This window comes from Equus asinus, chromosome 3, assembly GCF_041296235.1.
Source record: "Equus asinus isolate D_3611 breed Donkey chromosome 3, EquAss-T2T_v2, whole genome shotgun sequence".
NCBI classification, from domain to species: Eukaryota; Metazoa; Chordata; class Mammalia; order Perissodactyla; family Equidae; genus Equus; species Equus asinus.
The window spans coordinates 159,475,036-159,487,526 of record NC_091792.1 but is presented as its reverse complement, the minus strand read 5'-3'; the positions used below and the strand labels follow the sequence as shown (position 1 = coordinate 159,487,526).

Below are 12,491 nucleotides of genomic sequence, written 5' to 3'. Positions count from 1 at the left end.
GAAGACAACTGGAGAGTTGACTCTGGAAGGTCTCCTGGGGGGCAGAGGCAAGGTGTCCGGACAGGCGGGAGCGGCACAGGCCCCCTCAGGACCTCCACGGCAGCCGGGGTCATGCTGAGTGCCGTCTGCTTGGCTTCTCCCACCAGTTGGAGGACTAGGGGGTGACTGTGCCCTGCGGGGGACCCCACACTTCCCAGTCGCTCCCCTCTCTTAAAAATAAAAGATTTCTCGGTGGAATGCGGTCTGGATGAACATCAAGGTCAGCAATCAGGAGAAGAGGACGGGGTCCCCGACGCGGAGCGGCCGGGGCGGGGGTGCGGAGAATGCGTCGGCGTGGGGCGCAAGGGGGCACCTGGGCTAGGAGGGGACCAGGGCAGGGAGCGCGGGAGGGGATGCGGGCGAGGAAGGGACTCGGGCAGGGAGGGGAATCGGGCAAGGAGAGGACTCGGGCCAGGAAGGGACCTGGCGGAAGCGCAGGAGGGAATCTGAGCTGGGAGGGGACCAGGCGGCGGGTGCGGGAGGGGATCCGAGGCAGGTGGCAAGGGAGGGGATCCAGGGAGGGGAACCGGGAGGTGACTCGGCCCGGGCGCAGAGAATCCACAGTCGGAGCTGGACCCGCCGCTTTACCGCGAGCAGCGGAAGTCCGGTCGCTGGCCTGGGAGGCCCCGCCCCCAGATCCGCCCCCACGGGCTCCGCCCCTCCTATCAAGGCCCAGCTCCTCGTCTTTTCCTACCCGCGTCCCCTGGAAGCCCCGCCCCCCGTCCTGTCCGCCGGACGCCCCGCCCCCTAGAAACCCCGTTGCGCTCCCGGTTCATCGCCCCGGAGGCCCCACCCCGTAGACACGCACTCCCGCCTGATCCCGAGACCCACGCTCCTGCAGACCACGCCCCGCCTTGTCTCGCCCCTGGAGATGTCGCCCCTCCCGGGGCCCCAACCCAAGCCCCGCCCACCCCTCGGACCGGCCCCGCCCCTCGACCCCCTGCCCCGGCTCCGGCCCTCGGCCCCCTCCCGCCCTCGTCCCCGCCCCCGCCCTGCCCCGCCCCTCGACCCGGCCCCCCTGGCCTGGCTCCGGCCAGCAGCCCCGCCCCCCCGGCCCGGGCCCTCTGCCCTGGCTCTCGCCATCGGCCCCGCCCCCTTCCCCGCCCCTCTGCCCCGGCCCCGGCCCCCGGCCCCGCCCCTCCGGCCCGCCCCCTGCCCTGGCTCCGGCCATCGGCCCCGCCCCCCGGCCCCGCCCCCTGCCCTGGCTCCGGCCATCGGCCCCGCCCCCTTCCCCGCCCCTCTGCCCTGGCTCCGGCCATCGGCCCCGCCCCCTGCCCTGGCTCCGGCCATCGGCCCCGCCCCCGGCCCCGCCCCTCGGCCGGGCGGCGGCGCGGAGTCGACCGTTGGGCGCGCGGGCGGAGCGGATCGCTGCCGGCGGGCGAGTGGCCGGTAGGTTCGGCGGGCGCAGGCCGCCCCGCCTCCGCTTTGTTTCTTCTCGGGGCGCGCGCTCGCCCCCGCGGCCCGGCCCGCCAGCGGGGTCGAGAGTGTGGGGCGGCCGCCCGGGGTCCCGCCCCTCGGCCCCGAGCCCCGAGCCGCCGGCCCTCTCCTTTTGTTCGCGGCGCAGCCCCGGAGCCCGCGGGCCGGGCGCGGGCCGATGTGGGGCGGGCGCGCTCGCAGGCGGCAGGAGGGGCCTGCTGTGCCCCCGCGTTCGCTCGGCCCTCGGCCGGAGCCCGGGCCCGGGCCGCGTCGGGACGGGTCCTGAGCTTCCGGTGGTCAGTCCCTGCCTGGTGGCCGCATTGTGTGGCAGGCGCTGTCCCCAGAGACCCCGACTCGGGACGGCAACCGCAGCCACGTCCGTGCAGCCGCCGCGCCGGGGTCCCGTTCTGGGCTCCGTGCTGCAGTTCAGGGCGCTGGGGTGTCGACGGAGCGGCTCCAGAGTTGTGGGGTGCGGACGGAGCGGCCCCGACTTGTGGGGTGTAGACGGCCCGGCCCCGACTTGGGTGTAGACGTAGTGGCCGCGGAGTTGTGGGGTGCGGATGGAGCGGCCCCGAGTTGTGGGTGCAGATGCCGTGGCTCTAGAGTTGTGGGGTGCGGATGGAGCGGCCCCGAGTTGTGGGTGCAGATGCCGTGGCTCTAGAGTTGTGGGGTGCGGATGGAGCGGCCCCGAGTTGTGGGTGCAGATGCCGTGGCTCTAGAGTTGTGGGGTGCGGACGGAGCGGCCCCGAGTTGTGGGTGCAGATGCCGTGGCTCCAGAGTTGTGGGGTGCGGACGGAGCGGCCCCGAGTTGTGGGTGCAGATGCCGTGGCTCTAGAGTTGTGGGGTGCGGACGGAGTGGCCCAGAGTTGTGGGTGCAGATGCGCTGGCTCCAGAGTTGTGGGGTGTGGACGGAGTGGCCCAGAGTTGTGGGTGCAGATGCCGTGGCTCCAGAGTTGTGGGGTGCGGACGGAGTGGCCCAGAGTTGTGGGTGCAGCTGCGCTGGCTCCAGAGTTGTGGGGTGTGGACGGAGTGGCCCAGAGTTGTGGGTGCAGATGCCGTGGCTCCAGAGTTGTGGGGTGCAGACGGAGTGGCCCAGAGTTGTGGGTGCAGATGCGCTGGCTCCAGAGTTGTGGGGTGTGGACGGAGTGGCCCAGAGTTGTGGGGTGCAGACAGAATGCTTTACATATTCTTTCAGTGGTGGAATTCCTATGAACATTTCACTTTCTAATTAGCACTTGTATGAGTTTTCTGTGGCTGCTGTAACGAAGTACCATCAATTTAGTGGCTTAAACAACAGAAATGTATTCCCTCCCAGTTCTGGAGGCCACAAGTCCAAAGTGGGTTTCACTGGGCTGAACCAAGGTGAAGGCCGGGGAGGCTGCAGGGACGCTTGGTTCTGTCCCTTTTCGGCTTCTGGATGCTGTCCTCAATCCTTGGTCTGTGCCCCCCCCCAACATGTCCCAGAGCCCTGGCTCCCTGTGCTTCCATCCCCGCCTCCTCTGCTGTTCTTCCTTGTTCACTCCCCCCGCCTCCCTCCCAGAAGGACAGTGATTGCATTCACGGCCCACTAGGATGTCTCCCATCCCAGGACTCTTAATGTAATCCACCTGCAAAGCCCCTGTTGCCTGTAAGATGACATTCACAGTTCCCAGGGCCAGGACCTGGTGTCTTTCGGGACCACCCTCAGCCTACCACAGTGCTCCTGACTTTATTTTTGAAAGGACTGGTTTTTCCTATTCTGTGCTGAGAAGCAGCCACCTCACACACCCTCCCGGGTCGGGCAGGTCTCTCCAAGGGGCTGCTGCTGCTCCTGTGTCCAGAAGGGCCTCGTGGATTCCCTGCTGTGCCCTGGAGGAGAGGCTGGGGCTGTCCTGGAAAAAGGTGTCCCGAGAAGGAAGAGAAGCCTTGCTTGGGGTCCTAGTCTGGTAGATCACTCGTTCTTTACTTTTAGGGGGATGCTTACCAGCTCCTTTGGCAATCTGATAAAAACTACAGTCTCTCTTCTGAAGTATATTCTACACATGTGCACATGCGATTTTAATGCGGACACCAGGTTACCTGTGATTTTCAGGGGGTTCACCATTTCAAAAGTTCACCTGATGCATCCAGGAAGGAGACCATGTGCTCTAGGCAAGGAACTCTTGTGTTAGAGCTTTCCCAAAGAAAACATGTAGTTTGTCCTGTTTTTCTTCCCTCTCTCCTTTCCAATGGCCTTGCTGTCCCCAACCCTGTAATCAGGTGATATTCTGATATGTGTCCTTCCTCATCTTTTCCCTTGTTCACACAGTCGTTTATTGAGACACAGACATACACACAGACACCCATACACAGACAGAAACAGACACAGGTACGCACACACACTCACTCACACACCGTGCTACCTACATGTCTTTCTACGTCTTACTTTTGTCCCTTAACAGTGGTCTTGGTCGTACTTCCAGGACGCTAGATGAAGCGCTGAGCCTACTCATTGAAAGATCAGACAGTGGGCATTCTCCTGTCCTGCTTCTCCCCGTCTCCCAGAGCCAATCATCCTAAGCATTGTTTTCTCAGGTGCTTGTTGCTGTTTAAGCTGCTGTTTTAAAATTTATGTATTTTAGACATCATCTTTGGACTTCTCTCAAAGGTACAGAGGAAGCTTCAGCTCTCCTCTCTACACCACCGCTGCTTCCTCTCCCTGCGTTTCCCAGCTTAGTCCTGTCACCTTCTTTTGGTTAAACCCGTGGTCATTGCTTACCTTTTTATGACTAAATATTATTCAGACTGAACCCTGTGGTACACTCCAGCGCAGCTCCTTTCTCATCCTGGCCTGTCACTCACCGGGCAAAAACCTCTTTTTCCTTACATCCAGCCCGTGTCCCTGAACCCCTTTTGTGGTGTGGTGCTTGTTCGGAGGCTTCTCACTTGGAGGCCAGCTTGCTGCCCTGGTCTCTTCTAGTCCCAGCGAGACCCAGGATTTCCCTGGGTCCTTCTCTCCTGTGCGGGCCCTGCTCTCTGACCCCTCTCTTCTCTGTCTGGGCTCACTCCTCATTTTGTTGAAGTCCGTGCTCTTGATAACTAAGAAACGTTACATAGATTTTTCTTTTGTCTTTGATTTTGAAAATACCTATTCAGTTAAGTTTCAGTTTAGCTGGGTATAGAATTCTACTAAAAGGTATGTCTCAGGATTTTGAAGATGTTGCTTCTCCGTATTTAGTTTCCAGCGCTGGTGGGAAGTCTGCTGCCATTCTGATTTCAGTTCTCTGGACGTGGCCCGGCCCCAGGAAGCTCATAGGAGCTGCTCTTGTCCACCCATGTGTTCTAGGCACTGTGCTGGGCCCCTTCAGTCTGAGGACCGATGATTGTTCCTCAAGTCTTTCACTTTTGTGTCCTCTCTTTCTGGAACTCCTTTTATTTGGAGGTTGGACCTCCTGGGTTGACCTCCCACCCCCTCGTCTTTTCTCTCGTCTTGTTGATCTCTTTGATGTTTGTTCTGCTCTTGGGAGATTGCTGTGCATTGTCTTCCAACCCTTCCATTAGTTGTTTTGTTTCTGTTATCCTTTTTATTTTTCAAGAGTTCTTATTCTGATTTCCCTTTTCTATTTTTAAAATAACATCTCGGGGCCGGCCCCATGGCCGAGTGGTTAAGTTCGCGCGCTCGGCTGCAGGCGGCCCACTGTTTCGTTGGTTTGAATTCTGGGTGCGGACATGGCACTGCTCATCAAACCATGCTGAGGCAGTGTCCCACATGCCACAACTAGAAGGACCCACAACTAAGAATGTACAACTGTGTACCAGAGGGCTTTGAGGAGAAAAAGGAAAAAAAATAAAATCTTTAAAAATAACATCTCGTTCTTCATTTAGAGATGCAAGATCTTATCATTTAGAAGATAATTGAGTTTTTATTCTGTTTTCTTCTTTTTTGTTTTTTTTTTTTTCACTTTTTCACCAGACTGTATCCTCCTTGAGATCAGAGATTTTTCTATCAGTATTAGTCATGGCTGAATGCAGACACCTAAAGTTGTGCCTGGCACATAGAAGGAACACTATATAGTGTTCGTGTCGCCTATATTATTACTGATTTTGTTGGGGGGTTGTTGTTCTGGTTGTTCTAACAGTTGCTAAGAAAGGTGTTAAAATCTCCAAAATTGACTGTTGATTTGTCTGTTTCTGCCTTTAGTTCTTTTGGGTTTGGTTCATGTGTTTGAAGCTCTCTTGTTAGGCTTGTGCACGTTTATGATGATTCTGTCTTGCTAGTGAATGGAGCTTTTGTGTAGAAGTCTGTTCTGTCTGCTATGAAGACAGCTCCTCCAGCTTTCTCATGTTTGTTGTTTGCACGGTATAGCTTTTCCGTTCTTTGACTCTCAGCTTATTTGTGTCCTTATATTTAAAGTCAGCTTCTTATAAAGCCAGTCTGATAGTTTCTGGTTTTGAATGTGAGTGTTTTTTCTATTTACATTTTTTAGTGTTTAAATATCCCCCAAATTGAAGACTTTTTTATTAGCTAATAAATGAACAATAAATGCAAATTTTTCCAAAGCAGCTTGGGGGGTGGCGCATAAATAATATTTGGAATAGTCTTAAATCTAATTTTTGAAAAGTGTTCATCATGGAAAATGTTGGAATAGATACGGTGTGAACTGAAGAGTATGATGGACTCTCATGTGCCTGTCTCTTGGCTGTTAGAACTGTCCACGTCCTGTCCCTCTTGTTTCATGTCTGCTTCACTCAGTCCTCGCTCCTCTTATTTCAATAAGAGTTCTTCTTTCTAGTTCAGGTGGATATTAATGTGTCTGCTGCTTTGTTTTCTTCTCTTTTTTTTTTTCTTAGGTTGATTGGCCCTGAGCTACCATCTGTTGCTCATTTTGCTTGAGGAAGATTGTTGCTGAGCTAACATCTCTGCCAGTCTTCCTCTATTTTCTGTGGGATGCCGCCACAGCATGGCCTGACAAGCGGTGCTAGGTCTGTGCCTGGGATCCGAACCTTTGAACCCCGGGCCGCCGAAGCAGAACACTTGAACTTACCCACTATGCCACCAGGCCGGCTGCACACTTTGTTTTCTACTTGTCGTATTTTTTGTTGTTGTTGCTGTTCATTTTTCCCTCCTCTGCCTTGTTTGGGATAATCGAGTATATCCATCTATGTCTGTGTACATGTAGGTATGTATGTATTATTTGTGTGTATACATATATATAACATACATACATAAATATAGTATATATGCAGTATATTTTTTAGTATTCCATTTTAATTCCTCTATTGACTTTTCACCTATACCTCTTTGCATTATTTTTTAGTAGTCTATCTTATGTATCTTGACTTACCGCAGTCTGTTCAGGGTTAATTTTGTAACACTTTACATAAAATGTAAGATTTTTTTAATAGTTATAAAAGTTCCATTTACCCCCCTTTAAGCTATTGTCATTCATATTACTTCTACATATGTTATAAGCCACACAACGCAGTGTTATAATTTTTGCTTTAAAAACTCATATGTATTTTAAAGAAATTAAGATAAGAAAAACAATATTTAAAAATATTTACCCACATATTCACCACTTTTGGTGTGCTTTTTTCCTCCTTAGAGATTTGCATTTCCATCTGGTATCCCTTCTCTTCAGCTTTGAAACACTTCCTTTAGCATTTTTTGCCTGTTAATGACGAATTCTCCCAGTTTTCCTTTATCTGTGATGTCTTTGTTTTCTTTCAGTGTTAAAGTATCTTTTCACTGGAGATCTATTTCTGGGTTTTCAGTTTTCCCTGCGCTCTGACTGTGTCTTTCCAGAGTCTTCTGGCTGCCGCTGTTGGTAGAGACGTGAGCCCTGCTGTAGCTGCCTTGTCCCTGTGTGTCACATGGCGATGCTGCTCTGCAGCTCTCCACTTTGTCTTTCAGCAGCTGGGCTGTGATGTGCTTAGAAGGCTTTTCTTTGTATTTATCTTGCTTGGGGTTTATTGAGCACCTTGGATATAAAAGTTTAGAATTTTTCACCAAGTTTGGGAAAAATTTGGTCACTGTTTCTTCAAATATTTTTTCTGCCCCGTTTGTTGTCTTCTTATTTTGGGACTTGAATTACATTTATGGTTGATGTTTGATATTGTCCTACAGGGCGCTCAGGCTCTGTCCATTTTAAAAATAGTTTTTGTCATTTTTCGTATAATTTCTGTCTTCAAGTTACCTCATCCTTTCTTCTGTCTCCAGTGTACTATTAACTTCATTTGGTGAATTTTCAAATTTTAGTTACTGTAGTTTTTGTTTCTGGAATCTCCAGTTGCCTCTTTTTTAGAGTTCCCTTTCTCTACTGAGATATGTCATCTGTTTATTGTTACCATATTTTCCATTAAATCCTTGAACATACTCTATTAGCTGTCTTAAAGTTCTTATCTGCTAATTTCAACACTGGCTTATCTCAGGATCAGTTTCTCTTGACTCCTTTGTCTCTTGACTGTGGGTCACACCTTCCTGTTTTTTTGAACATCTAGCAGTGTTTGACTGTACTGAACATTGTGGATGAGCCATTGTAGTGATTCTTTTTTTCTGAAGAGTGTTGGTTTTTGTTCTTGAAGTCAGTCTGTCTGGGCTCAGACTGCACACATCTCTGCTGTAGTCTCTGCTTGGTGTGCTCGGCCTACCAGCTGCCTCCTCTGCTCTTTGGAGTGTCCTTGTGCGTGGACAGTTGAAGGGCTGGCCCAGGGCCTGGGCAGTTTATGAGCGGATCCCAGGGCTTCCCCTCTCCCCAGCCACCTTCTTTCTGAGACGTTGAGATGTCCCCCTCACTTTCCAGCCAGCCTTCTGTGCCCAGACTCCACTCTGACTGGAAGCTCAGGGGCCTGAGACTTTCCACCTGAGCTCCACGCATTTGTGTGGACACACATCTTAGTGTGCACCCCTCTTCTTTTAGGGGACAACTCCCCTCATTTCCTGCCTGCTTTTCATAGCTCTCCAGTGCCTTCAAATGCTCGGTTTTTATATTTTGTGCTTGGTTGGAACTTGATTTAGCAGCATGGGAGAGTGCGTGAGTTTTGCCGCTTCACTGAAGGCCTCCTGGCACTTCGCTTAGTAGCCAGGCATTGATCTTGGGGTTTACTTGTTTGTCGTCTAGAGAATCAAGTAGTTGGGGAATGAGCCACTCTAGCCTAGTAGAAAGCTTTTCCTTGACAAATCCTGGATAAAATAAAGCCCAGGGCTGGTTCTTCTAAGTGTTAGCCTGAACAGATGCATTTTTTGGATATGTAAAGGAATTTGAAGAGCATGGTGGCAGTAGAGGTTGTGCCTTCTTCATCGTCTTCCTCTGCTGGGAGCCACTGAGGGATCAGGCCTGGGGGTTGTTCGTCTTTAAACTCCCCAGAGGTGGGTGATCCCTGGGCCTGGTACAAGTTTACTAGGCATAGGGCTCCACGTGCGGGCTGATAGGCAAAGATGCAGATGACTGCCTTTTGGTAGCTTTTGAGGAGGGTTCCCTGGGCCCCCCTCTGTGTCAGTTGCTGTGGCTGTTGTAACAAAGCGCCACAAGCTGGGTGGCTGAAAACAGCAGAAATTTGTTCTCTCCCAGTTCTGGAGGCCAGAGTCCAAGTCAAGGTATAGGTGGGGCTGGGCTCCTCCTGGAGGCTCTAGGGGTGACTCCTTCCTGCCTCTTCCAGCTCCTGGTGGCTGCCAGCAATCACGGGCTTGTGGCCGCATTGCTTTCATCTCTGCCTCTGTCTTCAGGTGGCCTTCTCCCGGTGTCTGACCTTCCCTCTGCCTCCCTCTTAGAAGGACCCTTGTGATTGCATTTAGGGCCCACCTGAATAATCCAGGATCATCTCCCCATCTGAAAATCCTTAGCTTAATTCTGTCTGCAAAGACTCTTTTTAAAAATAAGGTCGCATTTCCAGGTGTTGGGGATTAGGACCTGGTGTCTTTGGGGCCACTGTTCGGCCTACCACACCCTGCCTGGATGTGGGAGGTGAGGAGCTATGTGGGGTCATGAGGGGGGACGGGGCTCCCACTCACAAGACCTCCTCTGGCCACCCTGCCTTTGTTACTTCCAAAAGGGGTCTGTCCCCAGCCGCCCTGTGCACAGGAAGAGGACACCCAGGACTTTGTGCTTTTGCAGATTCTCTTATCTTCTTGAGAGTAACTGGAAAGACATGGAGAGCAGAAAGACTGCCTTCAGGCCCAGTGAAAAGACGAGACGGACAGTGCAGCACTCTGCTGCTGTTCCCCCCGAATCCTATAGGGAGTGACCAAGTTCGGATGTGGGTAGTGGAATCTCATGGAGGAGGCCTGACATTAGACCCATTTGTTGATGAGGCAAATTGTCCTCAGTCTTGCCAGGGCGTTTGGAGGTGCGGCGAGGACGCAGGCTAGGGCAGGGGATGGAATGAGGCCAGGGTCAGGCAGGGCAGCAGGACACAGGGCTTGGCCTGCCCCCTGCTATCCTTGGCCAGCCCCTGTCAGCTTCACCCAAGGAAGCTGGCTGTGAGGGGTTGGCTGTGAGGGATCAGGAGGGGTGGTGGGAGTGGAGGTGACATTCCAGGCGGGGATGACGGGAGACAGCCAGGCTCCAGCAAGGAGGGGCTCAGGGATACTGAGTCAGGGGCCCTGAGTACTACAGCATGGCCCTGCAGGCAATGTAGCCTCGTCTGTCCCTTCTGGATTTGTCAGATAAAATGTGCTGTGCAATATTTGGGTCATATGTATACTAAACAGTTCTTCATCTTTTATCTGAAGTTCAAATTTAACTGTATTTTTATTTGCTAAATCTGGCAACTCTATTTATAGTCCCCCTTTGCCCAGGTTTAAAAACCACAAACAAAAATAAATATCAAATTGAGATAAAAATGGGAAGTCAAATAATAATGGGAAGGGAAAATTGAGAAGGTTTAACCTACAGTATTTCAAGATTATTGAGCTAGAATTTGTTTCTGGAATCAGAAATAGCCCCGCGGTCCCATCAACCGTAGATCCTGAAAGGTTGTAGCTTCAGCTTGTCCTGTTTCCTTTCCCGAAGCTCCGTAATTGCCAGGCTTATGCCTGGGGCAAGCCGTGAGCTTGTGGGTCAGGGCTGCCCGCTGACTGCGGGGTAGGTTGGCACCTGCTCTTTGAGCCCCCTTGGGCTCCTTCCTGGTGGGGAGGGGCTAGGTGGGGCATGGTTCCTGGCCCTTGACTGAGCTTCTGATTGCTGTGGTGCTTCCGCACAGTTAGGATTTCTGGAGTTCACAGCCTCTGTGCATCTTACCTTTGTGGCAGGTGGACCCTGAGCTGATGGTTCTTCCCAGCTTCTCATGCTGCCAGGCTCCACTTCCCTGCTCACAGACGGGGCTCTTCCTGCCCCTCACTACTTCCCCTCAGACCTGTCTCCTGTCCTGATGCCCACATGTGTACCGACATCTGTGTGTGTACCCACAGCCTGCACGTGTACTCAGTGTGTATAGCCACAGCCCGCGTGTGCATTCAGAGTATGTGTACCCAGAGCCTGTGTGTGTGCCCGCAGCGCTGTCTCAGACAAGGCTGTGCGGTGATGTCCCTAGGTGTGAGAAGCGAGGGGCTCGTGAGTGAACAGCAGACACAGCCAGAGAGTGGGGCCCACTGGTCTATGAGGTAGTTGGGGGGTTGGTGAGGATTGGAGGAGTTGGGGGTTCTCAGAGAGAAGGTGGGGTCTGAGCTGAGCTAAGGAGCAGTGGAGGGAGGGGGAGAGGGTACTTCATGGGAGAGTAATTTCTCAAATGGAGTCAGGGCTGTGGGTGCCCTCCTGTGTGTCTGCCCACCTTCCGTGTGTGGTGGTATTGGCCTGTTGAGCTGTCTTGTCTCCCAGAGGCAGCTAGCCCTTGAAAGTCAGGGCCATCACCAGTCTCCTGTTTGTAATTGTCTACCTGGTGCTGCTGTGGAAGCCACTTGACAATTATTGAGTGAGTGAATGAATGAACAAATGGATGAGTGAACAGAGTTGTGGGGTAGTGAGGATGGATCTGCCTGAAGTGGATGTCGAGGTTTAGGCTGGGACCCGCTGAGGGAGGCTTTGGAGGGCAGGCTGGGGGCTTAAGGGTGGATCCTGTGAGAAGCGGGGGAGCCTCGCATGTTTGAGCGGGGTGATGTGCTGGGAAAAGGAGTTGGCATTCGGTAGTGCAGCTGGATGCGCGATGTGAGCAGGAGGAGGACTGAGCTGAGCGCTGGACCTCTTGCCTACCCGGTGACAGTGACAGCAGGGTGCTGGCAGGCCCCGCAGCCAGGCTCTCCTCCTCGCCCTGTCTTTTGCCCCCTATCTTTGCTGCGATCACCGCCGTCTCCCACCTGGATGTCTGGCTGCCTTCCTTCTGCCGAGCTGCTTCTTTCCTTAATTGAGACCTTAAATTCCTTTGTGTGTAGAAAGTGTTCTTAATGTGAATAAAAAGTTACTTCAAAATGCACCTACCTCTGTATCTTTGTTAAGCCTAGCACACTGGAGGGTATGTAAGTCCCCCTTTATCCGTGGGCGATATGTTCTGACCATCAGTGATGCCTGAAAACACAGATGGTATCGAACCCTATAGAGACTATGTTTTTTCCTATACGTACATACCTATGATAAAGTTTCATTTATAAGCTAGGCACCGTAAAAGGTTAACAACAATAACTAATAATGAAATAGAACGATTATAACAATACACTGTAATAGAAGTTGCTATAGATCTGAGCAACCTCGGCATATAATTTTTTTTTCTTATTAAGTAGAGCACTTGCACCTTTTCACTTGAAAGCAGCACTTCCCGCTTCCCTTTGGCGTGTCCGAATTGCAGCATCGCTGCTCTCGTGCTTTAGGGTCGTTAGTATTTTGTTAAAGTAATTTTATTGAGATCGTAATGGTTTGTAACAAGGTGTAATTTAAAAATATGGAACACCACGAATTTGAATTTGCGTGTCATCCTTGTGCAGGGGCCTGCTAATCTTCTCTGTATCGTTCCAGTTTTAGTACATGTGCTGCCGAAGCGAGCACTAGGGTCGTTGTTAAGCAAAACAAGGGTGACTTGAACACAAGCACTGAGTTACAGCGACAATGATCGGCTAACTGAGACGGCTACTAAGTGGCTAATGGGCGGGT

The 12,491-nt window shown here is 52.3% G+C and overlaps 1 protein-coding gene and 1 non-coding gene across 6 annotated transcripts in view; one reads left to right on the top strand and one right to left on the bottom strand.

Moving 5' to 3' along the window:
• Positions 1-1,327: 1,327 nt before the first annotated feature.
• RGS12 (regulator of G protein signaling 12) overlaps positions 1,328-12,491 on the top strand; it is a 133,015-nt gene continuing 121,851 nt past the window's right edge. For 3 of the 5 annotated variants that reach the window (XR_011502385.1, XM_044767912.2, XM_070506336.1), the window contains exon 1: positions 1,328-1,428. The gene's annotated coding sequence lies outside the window, so the exon portion shown is untranslated. The remainder of the gene's footprint in view (positions 1,429-12,491) is intronic. The other 2 variants (XM_070506338.1, XM_070506339.1) reach the window with 2 other exon arrangements.
• On the bottom strand, positions 12,277-12,386 carry LOC123284864 (U6 spliceosomal RNA). Its single transcript, XR_006526309.2, has one exon. It is a non-coding gene; the product is annotated as a U6 spliceosomal RNA (small nuclear RNA).